We start from the raw sequence: 11,965 nt of genomic DNA on the forward strand, positions 1-11,965 counted from the left end.
GGTGGGTAGGGTGGAGAGAGCAAGAAAGCGAGCTGCCAGGTCTGGTACTCCATCTGCCGTTGGCTATGTGGGAGTCCAGCGCCCTAACCACCACACCATCTGCCCTATAAAAATTTTATTTTTTAAAACTTTGCCGGGGGCTAGCAGGTGGCATGGTGGTGAAGGGCGCTGGACTCCCACATAGTCGACTACATTTTGACTCCCAGACCTGGCAGCTTTAAACTCATGCTGGGTGTGTGTGCGTTCATCCCCAAAATCCCAGGAGGAGAATGGATTATGGGATGGCTAGCCCCCTGGGGGAGTGATTTCTCACTTTCTGTCTCTCCGTCTCTCTCTGTCTTTCTGGTGAGTGCAAGTACCCTATATCAAAAAAATCTCTCTCTAAAAATAAATACATTAATAAATACAGTTAAATAAAATTATTCTTTGGGAAGAAAAATTGCCAGAGGGTGCTGGGGAGAGAGAATGAGAAAAACTTTCGGGGGGGGGGGTGGTCACGTGGAAGTCCCCTTTCCACCTTTCCCTCCTTTCAGGATTCTGGACACATACAAGTGCCTGAATGTTTTTCAATATGCTGGATCCGAGACTTGAACCACACAGTCAGTCTTGTGGGCTTCAGCTGCCTTAACCATCATGCATCAACTTGCCCTTGTAGAAACTTAGAAAACAATTACAGATGTAATGTGAGTCACGGTATTCAAACAGCCAGCCTAGTATCTGTTTCAGTCTGTGTGCTGCACAGTCACATGGCTCTGTGTGTATGTGCAGCCATCCGACTCCTTGATAATGTCTTTCCATAGAGTCATGCTAGTGTATTTACACATTTGAGTACATGCAATTTATTATAGCTTTTTATTTGTTTCTCCTCTATGTTTCAGTTGAGGAACTTTATTGAGTTTTTTGAAGTTATATTTGATATGGGCTATTATCCTGTAAAGCAGAGAGCTTTGAAAATGATTGCTACATTCGAGGGCACTGCGTCACTAGTGTAGATGTGGGTAGCTCCTTGAGAAGGAGGCTCCTCTCTTCTGCCTCTTAAGGGATGGGCCTGCGACTGTAGCAGGAACTCAGGGACCACACGGAGAAGGCTGGACAGTGTGTTCTTGTGGAAAGGATCTTAGACAAACACAGTGAGTTTCTAGCATGGAGAAGGAGCAAAATGGCTCAGGAAAAATGGCTCAGAAAGGCAGGGAATCTAGAGTGACAGAGTCACATCTATGGAGGGTTCAAAGGGGTGATCCTGTCTGGGTGCTAGTGCTGTGGGCAGGTGTGGAGGAGGACCCAGAGGGGCCTCCATCCCTAAACTTTAAGTTCCTCTGAAGCACTTTGGACATACCCTGGGGGAAAGAGGGGTGAGGGGAAGAAGCCCTTCAGTAATTCTTCCCACCAAACTAGCAGATGAGGGGTTTATTATACGATAAAAGTTAACTTCTGTTCTAGAAATACATGCTAAATTTTTTATTTCTAAATTTGTACCCTAAGATTCTTAAATTACCACTTAACTCTAAGGACCCTTTTTAATATAAAAACCTTTGCAAGACATCCCCAAATGGGAGAGCTGCTGTAATCTTAGTACGCATTGATTGAGAAAATATAGAAAGGCAGAATGCTGCTGTGTGCCCAGATGCTATGGCAGACTGACAACACAAGTTCCCTGCAAAGTTGGTAGCCTTATGACCTACCATGGGTTCAAATCCCCCTGAGTCAGCTTGAAAACACGTGGGACACCTGAGGACAGGTGCCCAGGGTCCTGAAGAGATGGAGGACTGTGGAAAGGGAATCACAGTGTGATGAGACCCTGCAAAGGGTGCTTCTCTCTCTCTCTCCCTTGCACACGTTGGCTCTCTATTATACATTTTTTATAAAAGAAAAAAGGAAAGAAAGACTACTGCGTATTCAGGAACTGCTTATTGCAAATGTGTGTCTGTAGACTCAAACTAGAATAATCCTGGTTTCGATGAAGAGAGCCTGGGGTCTGAATTCTGCCATTTACCAACTGTAGGCTCTTAGGCAAGTCCAAATACATAGTTACCCCTGTTTCTTCTTTAGCAAAACAGAGATCATGACAGTATCCTCCAGCATTGTTGAGAGGATTCAACATGGTGTAAAACACGATGTGACTCTAAGTGGGCATTAATTATTATATATAGGTGATCCACATATATGTATTACCTAGTGGTAGAAAAGGGATCATCAATTTATTGTCTACGTTGACTCCTCACAGCAGAGTTAAGTATTAGACCAAGCAAGAGAATTTAGGGTTAGACTTTTTAGATAATCCCTGCTTTGTCTGGCACAGGGGTGGTTCTACACAGAGCGGGGAGATAACCCTACCTATGCCACCACAGGCTCGGAGGATTTGTGCTGGCATGACAGTTAATAAGCCACTCCCTACTGTGAACCTTTTCCACCTGGGAGATACGGTCTGGTTTTCCATTACCTAAGTCTTATCATTTCTAGCACCAGGGAATACAGACCAATTAATCACCAAGGAGCAGAAATAAATTACCTCACCCTTTGGGTGACTTGCTCCTTGGGTGATTTAACACTTCTTATCTTTAAAGGAGAGGCGCAGAGTTGCTGGTTGGTTCATATTTGGAATAGTCCATGCTTCAAAGACACTGAGTCGTTTGTGCAAACGTATTCATCATGTGGCAGTGATGGTTCTTGTTTGGAGAGTTGGGGAAACTTTTTAAGTGAGAAGTCTGAACGTGGTCCTATTTCTTGGGGGATCCAACAAAATTCTGATTAAGCAAAACATCCTGGAAATGGGTTTTTCCAGATGACATAGAGCAAGTCATGTGGGTTTAGTCCAAGTCGAAATCTATCTGAAACACTTTGTTAGACGTCTTGTCTTGGCACGTGTAGAGCAATGAGCATACTTTTGACATTTCTTAGCAAGGTAGTAGAAGACCCATTTAATCATTTGCTAAACCTTCCATGTATCCATTCTATAAATATTTGTTGTGCTACTACTGTGTGCTGGGCTAAGGGCTGGACACGCAGGGATAAAAAGACAGCCAAAAGAATTTGTCCAGGCTACAACACCACCACTTAGCAAATACGTGATCCTGGGCAAGGTATTTTTCTCTCAGACTCATTCTCACCAGTAAAATAGGGCTCGATAAGTGTAGTATCTAGCTTGTCAGAAATACTTAAGGATAGCAAAGCATAAAAGTACTATAGAAACCCAAGTTCTCTAGGAATGGTCATATTAGTTAATGCCTGCTTTGTTTCGGGAAACTTGCTTTGTTTTATAAAAAACACTCCAAATGGTTCAAACGTTAGATCATTTTAAGAGATGAAACTCTTACTATGCTGACTCTCTATCATATTAGACATATTTTAATTTTTATAGTTGACTTACAAACAATGTTAACATTAATCAAAATAGTACATACATGTGGATGCACAAATCATACAGGAGGCTAAGCAGAAAAGCACCAGCCCCTGCCCCTCCATCTCCAGCCCTCTGCAGACGGGGCCATGCAGAATAGTTTCTGCTTTCTGTTCTTGGCTCTACCCCCACATAAGGAAAGGGCAGTGGCATGGCAGCAGTGTGATCTCTGTGAGACTGAACCAGATGGGCGGGTACTGGGTTCATATCAAGAGACCTTCCTGAGCATGCCATGTGTGATCTGGGACTGGCTGGGACTTGGGGAAGTCGCCATGTGGGGGTGCCTGTCTCTCTGTCTTTCACTCATAGGGGAAAGAAATAAATAAGCTTCAAAAAGAAAAATATATATATATATTTTTTGAGAGGTTTTTGCCTAGGGCACATGCACTCGCTGGACAGACAGAGACAGAGAGACAGAAAGCGAGAATCGCCCACCAGGGGGGATGGCCACGCTGCAATCCCTTCTCCTCCATTGTCCTCTTGGGATCTTGGGCACGCACACACACGCGCCCGGCGTGAGTTTTAAGCCACCGGGTCCAGGACTCGAACCGCGGTCGACTACGTGAGAGTCCAGCGACATAGCCATTGCGCTAACTGCTGGTCCCAAAAAGGAAAAAAATCTTTACCCTGTATCAATATTGCCCTTATACTATAAACTGTTACGTATCAACTTCCTACGTGATTGTTTTGTTGCTTAGGTAGACGTGATTTGCCTTTAAGAGAAAACTCCAACAGAGGTATATTTTTCTCGTGTTTAGGACCTGTCCTAAGAAAAAAAGTTTTATTAATTATTTCAGTGAGTTGGCTTCTAGACAACTGAAGTTTTATTGTGTTTGGCTTTTCAAGGAGTGGAAAGCACTGAAACATGCCCAAAGAGATCCATGCCCACTCACTGACATTTTCGCATCTGTAAACCATTTTGCAATAGAAAGATTTCAGACTTTAGCATAACCTGTGTATCTTGAATTTTTAAACATAATGTCGCAGATGCTGGATACAGCCAAGAAATTAAATGCTTCTTTTATTTCCCATTGCACTGTCTCCCTCGGCTCCTTCCAGGAGGACACACAGAGCTTCCCTGGACATTTGGGTTGCAGACATTGAAGCTGGAAGAAGATGCTTTCTCAGTATTTGGAGTTTGATCATAGCCGAGGAAGCAGAGCTTCACCCCCATGGTTAAGAAAGCATGTCTGGACTAAATTTAAAAGGACAATTTGATTAGGACATTCTTTGCTTATGAATTGTTGTACCAATCTCTAGTGGGCACCGTGTGCCAGAAAGAATGGTCTGGTAAGATGTTTAATCAACCACGGTTAAAGGGTTAGAGTAGATTTTTAGAAAGACACAACAAAGTAGGTATTCGTAGGCAATTGATTCCAGCTCCTCATTTGTCACACCTTTATCAGACCTGTCAACATGAAGCAAAGTAAACCCAGCCATTTGTTTCTTCTCCTTTTCTTGTAAACCCATTGGATAGGCTCTAGGTTCCCAAAGGTGCCATTCCAGGGAACAGAAAAGCAGGGGGCTTGGCCAATCAGGACAGCAGAGGAGACAGTGCAGTTCTGTGGTTAAAAACTCTGCTCAGGTGGAGTAAAAACCACTTCGGGTTCAGGCTTTCCCCAGTGAGGAAATTAGTCTTTCAGTGTTGCTGTGGAGGTTAAATGAGGTGGGCACCTTAAGTGCTTTCCGCATGATAAAACTATATAAATGGTAGGGATCATGGTCATTGCTATTAGCTCTAAGGCCATCTCAGTGGACAACCAGGTCCCCGTCTGGCAGCCCTCGGGACAACCTATATTAGCATTGCATACAGACGGGGCAGCGGCAGTGGGTTGGTTGAGGGTTGCTCCTCTGTGCCTAGGAGTGAGCTGAACTGGCCGTGCCCTCTGCTTGCCAGTCTGGAACACAAGAGCAGCACCTTATCATTGCGGATTAGCCAGACCCCAGATTCCACTTGACACTGCTCATTTGAATGCAGAACCTTTAGGGAAACATGAGGGCTCAAAAGGATCCACAAAAGTTTACACACCACATTCACTTTCTTTTCTTCAAAAAGTTGGTTCTAAATATTGTCAGACCTTTCTATAGCTAGTTCTTCACTGCAGCCAGCAGAGGGCACTGTTGCTTTACCCAAATTCTGCTCCCTGCTCTCTGGAGTCTGCATTTGTGTCCTGGGCCACAGGAAGCCAATCCTCACTTTGTGAGGGTGGCAGTTTCATTTCTTACATGACTAACAGAAACCCTCACCCCTCATACTTTTGTCTGTAATAGGACATATACATAAAAATATTGGAACGTGACCATTTGTTTCTGTTTGACCAAGACTTGGAAAATTATGCATGGAATTTTGAAAAGAGACAAAGACAACAGAGAAAGTAAATTCTGATGAAATTAATCAAGATTTTCCTGGAAAACCACTGTCAGAAAAATAAGGTACTGGGGCCGGCAGATGGTATGGTGGTTAAGGGCGCTAGACTCCCACATGGCCAACTCCCACATGCAGTTCATGGACCTGCGGCTTGCTTTCTCTCTCTCTCTCTCTCTCTCTCTCTGTCCCTCTCTGGTCAAATAAAATAAATAAATAAAGTTAAATAATATAATTTTAAAAATAATAATAATAAGGTACCATGATGTTCCTGCTCGTATTTGGCAGCACAAATGTCTTAGAAAAGGTGAAGAAGAAGTCGACGTTGTTTGGGGCACCCTGGGCTGGTTCCTCCCACTGTGGCAAAACTCAGAACCTCCTGACAACAGAAGTCAGAAGTCATCGCTACAGATCGGGAGAGTCGCTGCGACTCTCACCCCCTCCTTCTGCCTGTTAGATTTGCCTTTTCCTTTCCTTGCCAATACAGTTATGAGCCACTTTGCCATTTTGAACAGGCCAGCTTTTCATGAGGCAATAATAGGTTTATTTATAATTTGGGGTGAAAAATGGCAATTAAAGACCACAACCCAGGCGGTTTTTGTTTTCATGGTCCTCTCCTGGATTAACAGTCTCACAAGGTGACAGAAAGGGAGTTTCTTCTTTGCCTGTGTTTGTATTTTCCCCCCCTCATTCCTCTCAGGTTTCAAATACATGACTTCTTTCTGTCATTTCAGAGTTGGAAGGAGACATGCTCAAAACGCAAAGCACACTGCCGGCAGGCCAAGCCAAGCCAAGCCAAGCTGAGACACTGTAACCGCACAGGCGAAGGCGGGAAACCCTAGAGGAACTGGGGAATGTCTCCAGCACCAACTACGAACAAGACGCTTGTATGTAAGCACTGGGTGAATGACCAATCTACTGAATGAGTGAACAAATGAATGAAACCACAACTTCCTAGATTATTGTAGTCATGAAAACTGACAACTATATGAAGATGCAGTTTTTTAAAGTCATCATTTCCTTCTGATATGTCAGTATTTCCAAATACCCTCAGGTAACAAAAATAAGTCTTTCAACTTTATTTGAGATTTTTTTTGGTGAACGTTTTCTAAAATTACTTCTGAGGCTAAGAGGAATTTGTAAATGCTTGTGTATGTGAGTTTATATCCTTGCTCAGTTTGCATTTTCAAAATCGTGAACTTCCGTTAAGACAACATACTTCATCAGCATCTCTCTGCCCTTTTTCATTCATTCTTTGCTCGGATAAGGTTAACTTGCAGCTTCCCGATTTCGGACTCCTGCCCCAGCTGAGCTGTGTGCAATGAGCAAGGTTCGTGCTCACAGACTGCCATAAAATCCTTTTAATATTCATTCAAAGGTGCAAGCTCTAGGACCACAAAGGTCCCTTCTTCTGGTCCCTTCTTCATGCCCAGACATGCTTAGAGACTTGGCATCTTGCCCTGGAAGCAGAGCATATAGGGCCAAACAAAACCTCCATTTTCATCGCTTAGAACAACGGTCAATTCTTCAATGTAATTACTTAGAGCAAATTAAGAGTTTAGACCCAAGCGCCTTGGGGCACTCAAAAGAGTATGGGAAATAGGGGAGAATACAGTTCAAGATTCCCCCGGGCTGTGCAAGGCTGGCATGATTCTGAGAGAGTTGAGTGAGCTTTCACCAAGCACACCCTGTAAGGTCTTCAGGGCAGGAAAAAGCAGGCGCCTATATTCCTTGTACTCTTTGCTTTGGCCAGGCTGCCTTCTAACTATAGCTAGCTGCTTACTTTTCAAATGTGTGATTTCTTAAATACATTCCCTTTGTGGCAACTTAGTTTTGTTTTTGTTTGTTTGTTTGTTTGCTTAACAAAGAGTAAGGAATTGTTTTTCCATCATCAACGTAAGACCGGTGGTCCCAGTACCAAACCCGAAGACAGCACCAAGAAGACATGGAGGGAACCAGCAGTTAGCGTAATGGCTATGTCGCTGGACTCCCTCGTAGTTGACCGTGATTTGAGTCCCGGACCCGGTGGCTTAAAACTCACACCGGGCGCGTGTGCGTGCGTGCCCAAGATCCCGAGAGGAGAATGGAGGAGAAGGGATTGCAGCGTGACCATCCCCCCAGGGGGTGATTTCTTGCTTTCTGTCTCTTATGTCTCTGTCTGTCTGGTGAGCACACACACACCCTATAGTGAAAACCTCTCAAAAAAAAAAAAAAAGAAAAAAGATGACATGGAAAGAGGGAAAGTAGGCCCCATGAATTTTGAGCTTTTATGGCACAAGCTGTCGGCTTCCTGGGAGTGCCTGAAGAACAGAGCCACAAATAAACAGTCCCAGAGATATATAAACTCACTCGAGACACAAGTGTCCCTTAACCCATTGCTGCTGAGCAGATGTGGAAATAGAAACTTAAAAATCCCATCTTGGGTCAGCTGGTGGCGTAGTGGTGAAGGTGGCTGAATCCCACATGGTCAACTGCGTGGTTCAAGTCTCGGACCTGGTGGCTTGAAAAACATGCTGGGTGCACCTGTGTGCCCAAAGTCCTAAGAGGAAGAAGGAGAAGGATCGCAATATATTTTCTTACTTTTGTTTCTTTCTGGCAAGTGCACATGCTCGCTAGCAAAAACAAAAGAACAACAAAACAACAACAGCAACCAAACCTTGTTGTAGTCTTCATTTTCTTTTTTTTAAAGTTTATGTATTGGGGTATCAGGAAAGTCATGACACATTTTTGCATGAAAAAAAAAACAAAAACAGAAAAATCTGTCATGACTTTCCCAACAACCTAATATTTATTTCTTCCATGGGAGAGAGAGATAGAAAGAGAGTAAAAGGGAGATAGGCGCCCCTAACAGGGTCTTCATGCCATGATCCATCCCAGCTTCAGTCAGCCTGGAGCACAGGCTCACGTGTGTGGGGGTACAGTGTGAGAGGGTGGCCCCTGGCCGCAGACCTGGGGCTTTTCTAAAAGGGTCCAGTTGCTTTGCTACACCATGCTCTGGCCCTGGAAATAGAAACTTTGATAAAGATTCAAGTCACTTTTATTTAAAAGAGTTATTTGGATATATCTATGGGGTTGCAAGAATACCATTTTTCTTAACAGGGTCATTATAAAAGCAAGTAATATGCACTTAGCACAAGCCAGGCGCAGTTGTATGTGTGTTATAAAAGCAGACACTGCTGCTTGGCAGGCCAAGGACACCCTAAAGGCTAGTCAATTCCTGGTCTACCCTAAAAGCTTGTCACTATGGTGCACACCTGTAGTCCCGCTACTCTGGAGGCAGGAGGATCACATCGCACGACCTTGTCTTCAAACAAAAACAAGAAAACATACCAATAACTTCTTATACTGATTGCTTTTTTTCTTTATTCTTACCCCTTTTATATGTAGCCATATTTCCTTTAGCTCCCTCCTTTTGAAAAGAAGATGATTGCTGATAGGAGCTGAGGCCCCGTTTTCCTAGGCTTATCCCTCTGTGCTAGGGTGAAGTGCTGCAGTGGACACTGTGCTGCACCCTCGGCTCCTCCTTTGGGAATGAAGGCTCTGTTCTCCCTGCTGTGGAGGGTGCTGGCAGCAGAAGGCACAAAGTTGTCAGCCCTCTCTGGAACTGTGAAAGTCTGACCTTCTGGCCTTTACTGGGGACAACTCAGTGGGTCATTTTAACTCCAGAGGCCCTTCTGGGGGTGACTGAGGCCTTGCTGAGACTGCAAGGCCACAGCTCAGCTTCTCCCTCCGCCATTCTGCTGATGTCTCTTCCTAATGTAGGACCCCAATCGAAGTGCCGCTGGGGATGGGGGTGTTGTCCCCGGCTGGGCATTTACTACTCAACATGAACTTGACACAGTGGAAGGAGGACTACAGATCTTTGGTGCCACACTAACTCTGCCAGACACCAGCCTGAAGCCCGCCTGGCACATAACAGGAACAAGGAAAGCTGAGCCATGTTTCTCACCCAGATTCAGGAAGTGGATCAAAGAACAAAGGATGCTTTTGGAATACCAGCAGGGAACTGTCTGAAATTTGGGTGGGGCTTTAGAGACCACGGGAGGCAGGATGGCAGCTGCTCAGCCCACTGTTCGGTCTAATCCCCTGAGCGGTCCTGTCCCTGGTACCATGATCGCACGTGTTAATTAAATCATTCTCATTAATTCAGCCCGAGTGTAAATTAGGAAAGAATGAAGATAAATTAGGTTTGAAGGCAGCTAATACATTTAACCCCATGCTGCTTATTTTGCAGCCTAGCAAAATAACATTGTTCAGGGAGATAACAAGGCCAAAGCCTTGGGCACAGCTTCTTAATAGCATTAAAAAAAATGCGACTTGGTTTAGTGTCACAAGGCAGAGGCGAAGACCTGCTCCCCGGGGTCTGTGGGACTGGCCTAGCACCAGTGTGAAATGACGGCCATTGTTACAATGTAAATAGGAGTAGCATTTCCCGGGTTATTTATGACTCAAATGTCTACTCTGTTTATCATTATCTGGTTTGATCATAGCCCTGTTTAGAAGTTTCTTCCTGTCCAGATCCAAGACTTGCTCACCTTTTCTTTGTGTGACAGGGTGATAAGAGCGACCTTTAGGACTGGCCAAGAGATGCTGGAGGAACTAGACAGTTTCAGTTGCTCTGATCATAAATACGCTGACTTGCAAAACCACTGTCACCTGTGAGGTAAACAACAGACACTGCTTAACAGCCCCCAAAACTTTTCATACATTAGTTCACGCTATCCCGTGTACAGTTGTTAGGAGGTCAACAAGAGCACACACGTTTTCCCAAAATGCAAGTTTAGTCCCTGCACCTCTCAGCAAAAAATCTTTTCCACTTTTACAACCTATCTAATCCTCCCCCCACCATGTTGCTTATCACCCTGAGGCAGATAAGCAAATACACATGGTCCCTAAATATATTTCAGCATTTTCTAGCATACAAGTTTTTTTTTCCTTAAGCATAAAAAATGGCAACAGTAGGTAGAAAAGACATGGAACAATGGCAACAGTGGGTGATGACACAGTGGCCAAAAGGTTTCTTTCTTAGCCCTACCTGCTTAGCAAAGACCTTTGCAAAGAGAAGAGAACTTTGAGAGCTGTCACCTCAATTAAAAGACACTGCAATTTCTAGGTGGTAAAGATTGAATAAAAAAAACTACCTGTCTCTAGGTCGGTGACCTTCTGTGGCAAAATCCCTAGGCAACCAATCTAGCTCTGAACACCTTCCATTTCAAGACAGGATCATTTAGATACAGTTCTAGGTAGATCAGGTTAAGAAACTAAAGCAAGAAAGTACTTCTTGATGAGAAAGTGTTTGTCCCTTTTTTTAAAAAAAATTATATAACTTTATGTATTATTACTTTTATTTAGTTTGCTATAGGGCATGTGTGATTGAGAGAGAGAGAGAGAGAAAAAAAAAAAACGCATGATAAAGCAAGCTGCCAGATCCCAGACTCAAACCATGGTCAGCTATGTGGGAGTCCAGTGCCTTAGCCACCACACCGCCTGCTGGCCCCAATTGTTAGTTTCTTAACTTACAGTGTACATTCCCTTCCTGAATGGAAGACAGTAACACCTGGTCTTCAAAGCTAGTGTGCTTGCTGTTGACCCACAAAGGAGACAGACAAGGAGAGCTAGGCGGTGTCTAGAAGGAGCGCAGCAGACAGCCTTAATCAGCTCCCGCCACACCCTGCCACAGGCTACAGAAACATGTTTTGAAAAGATACATGTACAATAGCTACACATTTCCACCCCCATCTTTTCAGCACCGATCTCTGGAGTGTACAGTGTTTCCAACAGTTTGGTCTTCACCGATTTTATCCCTGTCTCCCTCAGGACCTGGGTTCTACTAACCACTCCCCTCCTTACCTCCAGGCCCCCAGACTCTGCACGTGGTTCTTACCTCAAAATGAATCTGGCAGACTCTAGCTTTGTAAAGCAAGACTCTGCATAAAAAATTAAAATATGAAACAGATTTTTAAAGGCTCCTGGTGAGGCTGACGAGTTAATGCTAACAAAGGACTTCAGAGGGCACTGTCTTTCTTTGTTGGCAAGGAGTGAAATTTCTCCGCGCGAATACCAGGAGGGAACGCGGGCAACGGAAAGTGGAAATGTAACGAAGAACCGACACCGGGTTTCGGCAGTCTCTGGACTCCCGAAGCACCGGGTGGAGCCTCCGTAGGCAGTGCAAGTCACTTCTGTGCCTAGTCTTTCAAAGACAG

The sequence above is a fragment of the Tupaia chinensis genome, unplaced genomic scaffold (genome assembly GCF_000334495.1).
Source record: "Tupaia chinensis unplaced genomic scaffold, TupChi_1.0 Scaffold145093_1, whole genome shotgun sequence".
In the NCBI taxonomy this organism is placed as follows: domain Eukaryota; kingdom Metazoa; phylum Chordata; class Mammalia; order Scandentia; family Tupaiidae; genus Tupaia; species Tupaia belangeri.